General features: G+C 43.4%; 1 pseudogene; it reads right to left on the bottom strand.

The window, feature by feature from the left end:
• Positions 1 to 1046: 1046 nt before the first annotated feature.
• Positions 1047 to 1411, bottom strand: LOC100300832 (ribosomal protein L23a pseudogene; annotated as a pseudogene).
• Positions 1412 to 11709: the final 10298 nt, after the last annotated feature.

Genomic DNA, 11709 nt, shown 5'->3' with positions numbered 1-11709 from the left:
CCCCCTAGGGGAAGAGGAGTGGAGGGACAGGCTGGAGGAACCACGTGGACATCACAGGCACTAACCGTAGCCACAGGCCTATGGTTTCCTTTCTTCCACAAGTGTCCAGCCTCCTAGGACCAGGAGGGAGGTTTAAAAATGCAGTGATCTCCTGCTGGTACTAAGGGCACTTGGTCCACTCACCAGTTTCAGGATTGACTCCAACACCCGTCTGATGGTCTACTTCGTAGGGAGCCCTCTGTGTAGTCGCCTTCTGGCATAGCTGTTGGTAGCATCTTCCTCACCAGATATCAGCTGCTCATGGTGGAATAGCTGCCTACACCTGCCAGTTCTTACCCCACGTATTTGAAAGGGCCATGAAGACGGCCCCCATTTCACTGAAGGTGGTTTAGTTTTTGTCACACTCCAGCACCTAATCGCTGGGTGCGGTGCCTTTGGCTGGGATGTGGTACCCTAGGAATTAGAGCTCCCAGCAGGCATTGCCCTCCATGCCCGGCCTGGACCACATGGATGGAGATGCTCCTGGACTCCTCCAGTGGCCCCTGCCCCAGCACCCCCAAAATCATGGTTGGCCCAACAGATGAAATTTGAGGAGCTATGACTGCAGGCTAGCTATGTCTCCAGCAACACTACAGATCTCCTGAGTATGTGTACTTTTCTTCAAGGTTTAATATTATTGTGTAATAATTTTAAAAAGGGAATCAGTGCTATAAAAATCCATTTTCATCATGTAGCATCTAACAGAAATTCCTCAGAGTCCTATATGTGGGCAGTGGTTCCGGAGTTGGTACTGTGCTCCCCTAGTTTTATAACAGGCCCCCCATTTCAATGGAAATTTCTTTCTTTAATGATGTTTTATTGTGGTGAAAGTCACATAATATAAAATATACTAGTTTAATCATATTTAACTGTACAGTTCAGTGGCACTATGTAGTCTCACATTGTTGTGCTACTCTTACTGATCATCCATCTCCCGAATTTTTCACCTTCTTAAACTGAAAGTCTGTCCCCATTAAACACTAAGCCCCCATTGCCCCTCCCCTCCACTACACTTCTACCCCTGGCCTCCTCCACTGTAACTTGTTGGCCTTGACGTCCACAATGAATACCAGTGTGTTGTTGTCTTCTATTTTCTTCATGGCTGACTCGGTGGTGAGGGGGAATTTGATGATGGCATAGTGGTCAAGTTTGTTTCTCCTAGGCGCGCTCTTCCGAGGGTATTTGGGCTGCCTCCTGAGCCGCAGTGTTTTGGGCCGCCGGAAGGTGGGCGACGTCCGGATCTTCTTTTTTTTGTGGCTGTGGACACCTTTCAACACTGCTTTCTTGGCCTTCAAAGCCTTTGCTTTGGCTTCAGCTTTAGGAGGAGCAGGGGCTTCCTTCTTCGCCTTCGGCGCCATCTTCATGAAAAAGCTGTACTTTCTGACTCTATGAATCCGACTATTCCAGGTACCTCAGTAGTCACCTCCAGGTAATGTTTGTGGAACCAAACAGTGTTTGTCCACACCTTGGAATGCAGTGGGAATTTCAAAGGGCAGGGAAGAGCCAACTGCCATATTGCCTGGCACTCCAATGTTTTTTTATCAATGTGCTTGAAATGTTCTTTTTTCTCCAGAGTTTGTAATAGTACATAGCAACACACTGTGACTTTAAAGGATTTAATCCAGATGTCTCAAGCACTCTCAGAATAAAGCATGTAATATGACTATTAAATTAAAGCTCAAGAAGCACAAATATGAGCAGTCATATTTTTCAAGAATGATTGATGACATGGAAAAAGATTTATGAATATGAGAAAAGCAGCACACAGTGTACTGTCTTAGGGCAAGTCACTCAAATCTCTCCAATCATAATTTTTCCCATGAAAAGAATGTTTATGAAAATTTAAAGTTAATATAGAGTTATTTATTATCCTGTCTCTTTTACAACAGCACAATGAAAAGCTCAGAAGAAAGAAAATTGCTCTAGAGTTATTTATTTAGTGGGCACTCTACAATGTCTAGATCTAACTATAAATCTATTGCTCTCTAGTGTTCTACCTTTTTTTAATAAGAAGGTGAACACTGCGATGGTTAAGGGTTGTAGAGCCATACTGTGTGCTTGCTAAGTAGCTTCAGTCATGTCCGAGTCTTTGTGACTCTATGAACTGTAGCCCACCAGACTCCCCTGTCCATGGGATTCTCCAGGCAAGAATGCTGGAGTGGGTTGCCATGCCCTCCTCCAGGAGATCTTCCCAACCCAGGAATCGAACTTGTGTCTCTTAAATCTCCTGCATTGCAGGTGAGTTCTTTACCACTGATGGCACCTGGGAAGCCCATAGAACCATACTGCTGCTGCTGCTACTGCTAAGTCGCTTCACTCGTGTCCAACTCTGTGCAACCCCATAGACGGCAGCCCACCAGGCTCCCCTGTCCCTGGGATTCTCCAGGCAAGAACCCTGGAGTGGGTTGCCATTTCCTTCTCCAATGCATGAAAGTGAAAAGTGAAAGTGAAGTCGCTCAGTCGTGTCCAACTTTTAGCGACCCCATGGACTGCAGCCTACAAGGCTCCTCCGTCCATGGGATTCTCCAGGCAAGAGTACTAGAGTGGGGTGCCATTGCTTTCTCCGGTAGAACCATACTACCGGGGTTTAAAAACTGGCTTAACTATCATGCCACTTAGAGGACATGCAAGTCTTAAAACAGTCTTGATTAGTGAAGGTAGCTGATGTGGATTTAACTAATGGTTACCAATGTTTTCACTTATAACTAATAGAATACAGAAAAAGTGATGGGCTGTCACTTCAGAGACAAGGCCATAAAAGACAGTGAGTTCTGTCTGGCTTGCCCTCCCTCTCTCTCTGACCCTTTTCATGCATTTATTTGATGAAGCAAACTGCCGTTGTGAGCTGCCCTACAGAGAGGGCCATGTGGCAAGAAACTGGTTGTCTTCTGGCCACCAGCTAGTCAGCTAGTAAGGCGCTGAAACCCTGTCGACTGAAAAAAGGTGTACAACATGAAAGTGGCAAGTCAAGTTTTATTTGAAGCAAAATGAGGACTCCCGCCCAGGACACAGCACCTCAGATTGCTCTGAGAAACTTCTCCAAAGAGGAAGATGGGGAAGGTCAATATATGTGATTTTGGTGAAGGGGGATTTCATGCAACCAGGCACTTATCTTACAAAAGATTTTCTGCTAGTCACAAGGAGTTATGTCACCATGAAGGGATTTAGTGCTTTTCTACACATGAGGAGAGATACGGGTTGGGCTCATAAAATCAGTTCCTGAAAATACTTAACTATCAGAAGACCTGTTCTGCCAGTTTTCTTGGCACACAAAGTGCCTCGTTCTCCACCCTCAACTCCCTTCAGGGCCTGTCAAAGGTCAACAGCTGCAGCAGCGCAGGATTCAACGCCCTCAGAGGCAGAGGGCACATGCCCTTGTCAAGCACCAACTTGTCATTGACAGGCCTCACTCCAACAGCTTGCCAGGACCTGAATCCCACTCACAACCATGCACGTGAGCTGAGAAGAAGGCTCTTCTGTAGTCAAGTCTTCAGGTGACTGTAGTCTTTCTGATACCTTCACTGAAGCCTGTGAGAGACAGAGTCAGTGTCACAGTGTCACAGCCCCTCTGTCCTTGGGATTTCCCAGCAAGAATACTTGAGTGGGTTGCCATTTCCTTCTCCAGGGGATCTTCCCAACCCAGGGATTGAACTCCTGTCTTCTGCATTGCAGGTGGATTCTTTACAACTGAGCCACCTGGGAAGGTCCCCTCTCTGTACATATGCAGTTTGTTCTGGGAGGGAAAACAGTTCCAAGGGAAAAGCATCCTTCAGGGGGAAGCTGATGAATATGCCATCCAGCTAAATCCACTATGGTAGTGCACGCCACAGTCTTCAGTCAGCTGCCAGTAAGTCTATCCTTAGTATGGTTGCAGAGAAGTTCTGATTGATGAGTTTCACCAGTTATTTGGAATATGAATCACAAATGAACTTGCACTAATGGTATTTTTAGAGTGACTTTGTATAATTTTCATTGAATATTTTGTATATCGACTCTTCACCTTGTTAACAGCTTGGTTTGATTACACTAATAGAAAAATGTAATGAGCATACAGGGGTGTTTTTGTTTTTGCTTAGGAATGGCACCCCACTCCAGTACTCTTTTGCCTGGAAAATCCCATGGACAGAGGAGCCTGGTGGGCTACAGTCCATGGGGTTGCTGAGAGTCGGACATGACTGAGCGACTTCACTTTCACTTTTCACTTTCATGCACTGGAGAAAGAAATGGCAACCCACTCCAGTGTTCTTGCCTGGAGAATCCCAGGGACAGCGGAGCCTGGTGGGCTGCCATCTATGGGGTCACACAGAGTCGGACACGACTGAAGCGACTTAGCAGCAGCAGCAGTTAAATAAATAAATGAAAACGGATGGATTCATTAAAAAAAAAAAAAAAGGGGGGGGAGCAAAAATTTCAGGTAGCAAGAGGACATATATACAATAAAAGGGGACCATGATAACAAAAATATTTGGAACCACTGACCAAGAAAAAACTGTAGCTGCCTTGGGTTCTCTGAGCAAGAGTGATTCCAGCGCTTTGGGGGCTGAACCCAGAGATTTCAAGACTGAACAATGTCCCTCTTTTTCTCATCCTGCTTTTAAAAAAAAAATCAACTTTATTTGGCCAATGTGCTCAATTCCAATATTGTGGTGGAAATGCCTAAAGAACAGTCAACATTTAATTTGGCTTGGGCATCCTTGGCCCTCTCTCAGCCCGGAAATGGAGTGTCCTGGTTCTGCCTCACAGAACTCGGAGGCCTCAGGCCTCACTAAAAGTCATAGAGCAAGGGGAGCCTGGCTCTGAGAGTGGAGGGGTGCTCGCCAGTCTGTCCTGGGCTCCGGAAGACAAGCACCACCCCCATCCAGTTGTACTGGAGCCCATCCATCAGCAGAGACCAAAACCTTCAGCTTCCACTAAAATGACGTTAAAAACCTTTTAAAAAGGCAAAATCCCAAGATCAAAGATGCTGAGAGGAAAAGGAAGCTATATCACAAGTTGAAAAGTGAAAACTGACTTGGTGGACCAGAGAAAGCAGAATCTTCTTTAAAAGTTAAGGAAATCCTGGGCTTCCCTGGTGGCTCAGTGGTAAAGGACCCACCTACCAATACAGGAGACATGGGTTCCATCCCTGGTCTGGGAAGATCCCACGTGCCACGGAGCCACTAAGCCTGTGAGCCACAACTATTGAGCCTGTGCTCTAGAGCCCAGGAGCTGCAACTGCTGAGGCCCGCATGCCCTTGAGCCAGCGCTCCGCAATAAGAGGCCCCTGCAAAGAAAAGCTCGTGCACCAAAACTAGAGAGCAGCTCCCACTCTCAACAACCAGAGAAAAGCCTGTGCAGCAGTGATGACCCAGCACAGCCAGAAATAAATACATTAATTAAAAAATTATTAAAAAATATTTAAAAAGTGAAGGAAACCGTCAAGAGCGTATTATTTAACATTGTAGAAAAATTTCCCTGTGGGACAACATAAATGCTCATTCTCTCTCTCTTTCAGGTTTTGAATTTGTTGCTATTGTTCAGTTGTGTCCAACTCTTTGTGACCCCATGGATTGCAGCACTCCAGGCTTTCCTGTCCTTCACTATCTCCTGGAGTTTGCTCAGATTCATGTCCATTGAGTCAGTGATGACATTCAATCATCTCATCCTCTGTTGCCCCCTTCTCCTCCAGTCTTCAATCTTTCCCAGCATCAGGGTCTTTTCCAATGAGTCAGTTCTTCGCATCAGGTGGCCAAAGTATTGGAGCTTCAACTTCAGCATCAGTCCTTCCAAAAAATATTCAGGGTTGATTTCTTTTAGGATTGACTGGCTTAATATCTTTGCTCTCCAAGAGACTCTCAAGAGTATTCTCCAACACCACAGTTTGAAAGCATCAATTCTTTGGCACTCAGCTTTCTTTATGGTCTAATTCTGACATCTGTACATGACTACTAGAAAAGCCATAGTTTGACCTGACAGACCTTTGTTGGCAAAGTTATGTCTTTGCTTTTCAATAAACTGTGGATTCATCATAACTTCTCTTCCAAGGAGCAAGCGTCTTTTAATTTCATGGCTGCAGTCACCATCTGCAGTGATTTTAGAGCCCAAGAAAATAAATTCTGTTCCTGCTTCCACTTTTTTCTCCTTCTATTTGCCATAAAGTGATGGAACCAGATACTGTAAAGAACAATCTTGCATAGGAGCCTGCAATGTTAGGTCCATGAATCAAGGTAAATTAAATGTGGTCAATCAAGACATAATAAGAGTTAACATCGACTGCTTAGGAATTAGTGAAGTAAAATGGACTGGAATGGGTGAATTTAATTCAGATGACCATTATATCTACTACATGGGCAAGAATCCCTTAGAAGAAATGGAGTAGCCCTCACAGTCAACAGAAGAGTCTGAAACGCAGTACTTGGGTACAATCTCAAAAAACAACAGAATGATCTTTGTTTCCAAGGCAAACTGTTCAACAACACAGTAATCCAAGTCTATACCCCAACCACTGATGCAAAAGAAGCTGAGGTTGACTGGTTCTCTGAAGATCTATAAGACTTTCTAGAACTACCACCAGAAAAAGATGTCCTTTTCATCATAGGGGATTGGAATGCAAAAGTAGGAAGTCAAGAAATGCCTGGAGTAACAGACAAGTTTGGCCTTGAAGTACAAAAGGAAGCTGGGCAAAGGCTAAAAGAGTTTTGTCAAGAGAACATGCTGTTCACAGCAAATACCCTTTTCCAACAACACAAGAAACAACTCTACACATGGACATCACTAAATCGTCAATACTGAAATCAGGTTTTGAATACCTATACTCAATTTCAAAAAGTTACACAGACACAGATATGATCAATTGTCTCCTTAAAGGGCTTTAGTCCTTAACTGAATATTTAGAAGCAGTATGAAAATAACTGCTGAAAATGTTACTTAATTCATCACGTAATTATCCAATGTGCATATGTTCTTCCATGAAGGTTTCTAAATAATAAAAAGTTCAGAATTGTATCAGGACAGATGGATACTGGGTGTCTGAGTTGATTATTCTATCCTTCTTTATGTAAGTGTTCTGATAGACACTTTCCTATTTTACCATGGTTATTGTATTTCTTTGATGCTGGTGACAGAGTAGCAAATGCTGTAACTGTGTCACTCAGCCACGTTGTTAAACCATTCTTTCATGAAGTCAGCATGATAGACTCCATTTACAGTTAAAGAGGCAGGGACAGAAGGCTCTGATTTCAGAGGGTTAAATCAAGGTTGAATAGCCCCAAAGCAATGCTATGTACAGTCATGGTATCAGAGTCACATAATCTCTGAGGACAATCGAAAACTTCTTATGCATTTTTAAAAAAGAAGAACTTGGAAAAAGATCCTTCTAGTCAGCTGAATTTGTAAATCTCTTGTATGGTCCTGGATTGAATTATGGCTGCTCTACCACTTCTAAGGAAGGCAGAGCAAAAATACCGCTTCCCTTTGCCTCTTGTGAACAAAGGTGAGAGTGATTCAGTGTCAGCATTGCACAAGTAAAATCAGTGCAAGGAGATTCTGTTCACTGGCTTCAAAGCCGTGACACAGGTAGGATGTCTCAGTGGGAGCCGGAGGGAAGTGATTTGTCTGAAAAGACGGTACTCTCAGGACAACCGCTCCAACTATTAAAATGGAAAAATTGGCAAGAGTGATATACAACAAATATTTTAGTAAAGATGACTAAATTATTTTTCTCCTTCTATAGCTCTTAACATAAGAATTATTGCTGGAAAATGAAAAGCAATGTGAGTGGTAAATGGCTGGTAGGGTGACAATAATTTGTATCTATGTACATATATATACACATATATGTGCGTGGTGCATGCTTAGCCGCTTCAGTCATGGCCAACTTTTGCGACCCTATGGGTTGTAGCCTACCAGGCTCCTCCATCCATGGAATTCTTCAGGCAAGAATACTGGAGTGGGTTGCTGTGACCTTCTGCAGGGAATCTTCCCAACCCAGGGATCAAATCCACGTCTGTTACATCTACCTGCATTGGCAGGCAGGTTTTTTACCACTAGCATCACATGGGAACACACACAAATTAATTAAGCACATGATGCTTTAACTATGTGAGAAATCCATAAAGCTATAAAAAAATTAGAAAATATAAGCAAGTAAATAAATGAACGTTTATATACTAATTGTGATAGGTGCTATGAAGGAAATGAACAGGGACCCCTGATAGCTCGGTTGGTAAAGAATCTACCTGCAAAGCAGGAGACCCCGGTTCAATTCCTGGATTGGAAAGATCTGCTGGAGAAGGGATAGGCTAACCACTCCAGTATTCTTGGGCTTCCCTGTGGCTCATCTGGTAAAGAATCCACCTGTGGGAGACCTGGGTTTGATTTCTGGGTTGGGAAGATCTCCTGGATAAGGGAAAGGCTACCCACTCCAGTATTCTTGCCTAGAGAATTCCATGGACTGTATAGTCCATGGGGTCGCAAAGAGTAGGGCACAACTGAGTGACTTTCACTTACTTCACGGCCTATTGGGTGGCTCCACGTGGTTACCTTGGAGAAGGAGATGGCAACCCACTCCAGTATTCTTGCCTAGAGAATCCTGTGGACAGAGGAGCCTGGTGGGCTGCCGTCCATGGGGTCGCACAGAGTTGGACATGACTGAAACACCTTAGCATGCATGCATGCATTGGAGAAGACAATGGCAACCCACTCCAGTGTTCTTGCCTGGAGAATCCCAGGGACGGGGGAGCCTGGTGGGCTGCCATCTGTGGAGTTGTGCAGAGTCAGACACTACTGAAGCAACTTAGCAGCAGCAGCAGCACATGGTTCCCTAGGAGACTTGCCCTTCTATGACAGGCCTTTCTCCCAGCTCCATCTCTTTACAACACACTTGTAGGTCTCCATGCCTTTGCACAAGTTCTTTCCTCTGCCTAAAATGTCATTTTATCTTATATTCCCAAGTATTTGTTGTTCAGTTGCTCAGTCATGTCTGTCTCTTTGCAGCACCATGGACTGCAGCATACCAGGCTTCCCTGTCCTTCACCATCTCCTGGAGCTTGCTCAAATTCATGTCCACTGGGTCAGTGACGCCATCCAGCCATCTCATCCTGTCATCCCCTTCTCCTCCTGCCTTCAATCTTTCTCAGCATCAGGGTCTTTTCTAATGAGCTGGCTCTTCATATCTGGTGACCAAAGTACTGCTTAATCTTCAAAGCTCAGCAGATGTTTCCTTGTCCATGTAAGAATCAAGTTCTTCTCTTGATACTGCTGTCACAGTTCTAGTTACATTTTGCCTGGCATTGTAGTTAATTCCTAGTGAAATGATGAGCAACTTACAAATAGGGACTGGGCTTTCCTAATATATATTTCTCCTTTAGTCCCATAAGGAGGAGCTCAGAAATGCTAGGCCAGGATCTCCAAGGTCATTGATTTCAGATGAGGAAACTGAGTTTTAACTATGAGGTTGATTTTCTGACTCTCAGTTGCTTATGGACATGCCCTCAGCTACTTTCAATAGGTCTTTCAAAAGAGTTGCTGCTGATGCTTCAGTAGGGAAAGATGGCAAAAAAGGTGTGCTGGGTGTCTTCAAACTCTTGGGCATAGCGCCTCAAAATCTTGGAACAATGGAGACACTGAAGTTTGGCAGAAGAAGTAGGGAAGGAGTAGCTAATGCTTTTTAGGCTATCCTATGTAGAAACTGTCAACTGTTAAAAACTACAGAAACCTATTATAACAAATTGCTCAGTTTTCAGTCCTGGCCCCAATGACCTCAGGAAACACCTAGAAAAGACAGTCTCATCATCTGAAACTCAGGAAGAAGATTCTACAGCTAAGTCATTGCACTGAAGAAAGTATGAATGAAGGGGGAATTCTGGACCAATGTTATTTACATGAAAGCAGATTCTACTTAATAAGTGGTGTGACTTTTTTAGAGGCCCCCCCCAAAGTTTTCCTACATCTTTGATCAATGCCTAAAATTTTAAAATTTTTTCTGATGACAATCATTATCAATATCTGGATATAAAGCTTTATACTTTATATTGCTCTGTCGATTTGAATGTGCTTTGAAATGAGGTGGAAGAAATTACATGGAATCTTTCATTGAGAGCACTTTATTTTTATTCAGAAGACATTTATTGATAAGCCATTTGAAAAACAAAGATCTGAAGAAGGTCCAAGTGAAGACAGAGCTTCCAAGTATAGGACATGAAGAGAATTTTTTCTAACTGTGCTAAGAATTAAAGAGAAGAGTAAGGTAAGACAGAAGCTGAGAGATGGTGGAGCTAGATTCGAATATGGTGCCTAAAGTTTGGCTCCTATGCAGTAGACCTGTAAATTATTGTTTACAATGGTAAACTATTGTTTACTGAATATTAGAATCTTCGGCACAGGTTGAATTAAACATGTGTTTCCTATTCTGAACTTTAAGTAAATAAATGCTCAGAAACATTGCAATTTTTATAACTGTTTTCATGTGCTGTAATCAGATGATTAGATGTGTTTTTGACCATTTGTTTACTCACTCAAAGATTTATGTGTGGATAAATATAGCTGAACCATGTGTGGAAACTTTTTGAAAAATGATATTTTTCTAGGCTAATGAAACTTTGGAGGCAAGATCAAATAGATTACGTGACCAAAATGGAACTCCATATCAATGAATATTGAGATAGCGAAAAAGAGAAAAATAGTTGGAAATGAGACAGGTGAACCAGATTATGGCCAGTCAAGTTGGAGTCTAGGATGATAAGGTCAAGGTGGGTGAGGCATAATATTGGAAATATATATTACTGAAATGAGCCAGGATTGATTCGATGCTGTGTATCTGGCCTAAGACATGCATTCACAACAGACTGCCTGTGATACAAATCAGATCGCGGTGTTCACAGCGGGGGAATAGTGGACTTGAGGTGCCTGCATGGCATTTCTCACTCGCTCTCTCTCCCTGGGGAGCCACGTTGATCACAGGACTCTTAACCCCTATGTCAGCGCCTCTTGTCCTCAGCTGTCTCTGATTCTGGTTCGGCATTCACTTCAACTCCCTTCACCTGCAAGCAGTCTGACTTCCGGGCTTGCAGCTGGCTTCCTGTCCACACCGCACACCTCTACCATCCACCCTTGAGTTACATGGCACAAATGAAATTGTGTTTCATAGTTCAGCTAAAAAAAAGCTTTATTACTCATTACTGAGAGTATGGCAGACACAAGGGAGGAGATGTAGACTGTCCTTAAAAATACATTATCTTAATCCTCACCCAAATCTGAGAAGAGGATATTATCCAGTCCATCATTTAGAACAAGAAACTGAGAACCGGGAAAGGTGAGTAGTTGGGCCAGACTCATATGGCTCTTAAATAACAGAATTTGAACCAAGTCTGTCTAACTCTTGGGCTTCCCTGGTGGCTCAGCAGTAAAGAACCTGCCTGCCAATGCCAGAGATATGGGTTCAATCCCTGGGTTGGGGAGATCCCCTGGAGAAGGGAATGGCAACTCACTCCAGTATTCTTGCCTGGAAAATCCCATGGACAGAGGAGTTTGGCCGGCTATAGTCCATGGCGTTACAATGAGTCAGATATGACTTAGTGACTGAGTGTACACTCACTCTCTTAACTCATTATTAACCACACACAGCCTGCTGCTTTTCAAATTTTGACGTGTGACTGAAATTGAATGTGTTAATTTAAATTAGGATAAAACATT

This window comes from Bos taurus, chromosome 6, assembly GCF_002263795.3.
Source record: "Bos taurus isolate L1 Dominette 01449 registration number 42190680 breed Hereford chromosome 6, ARS-UCD2.0, whole genome shotgun sequence".
Lineage (NCBI taxonomy): Eukaryota > Metazoa > Chordata > Mammalia > Artiodactyla > Bovidae > Bos > Bos taurus.
Note: the sequence above shows the minus strand (reverse complement) of the source record. Positions and strands in the feature narration are given on the sequence as shown.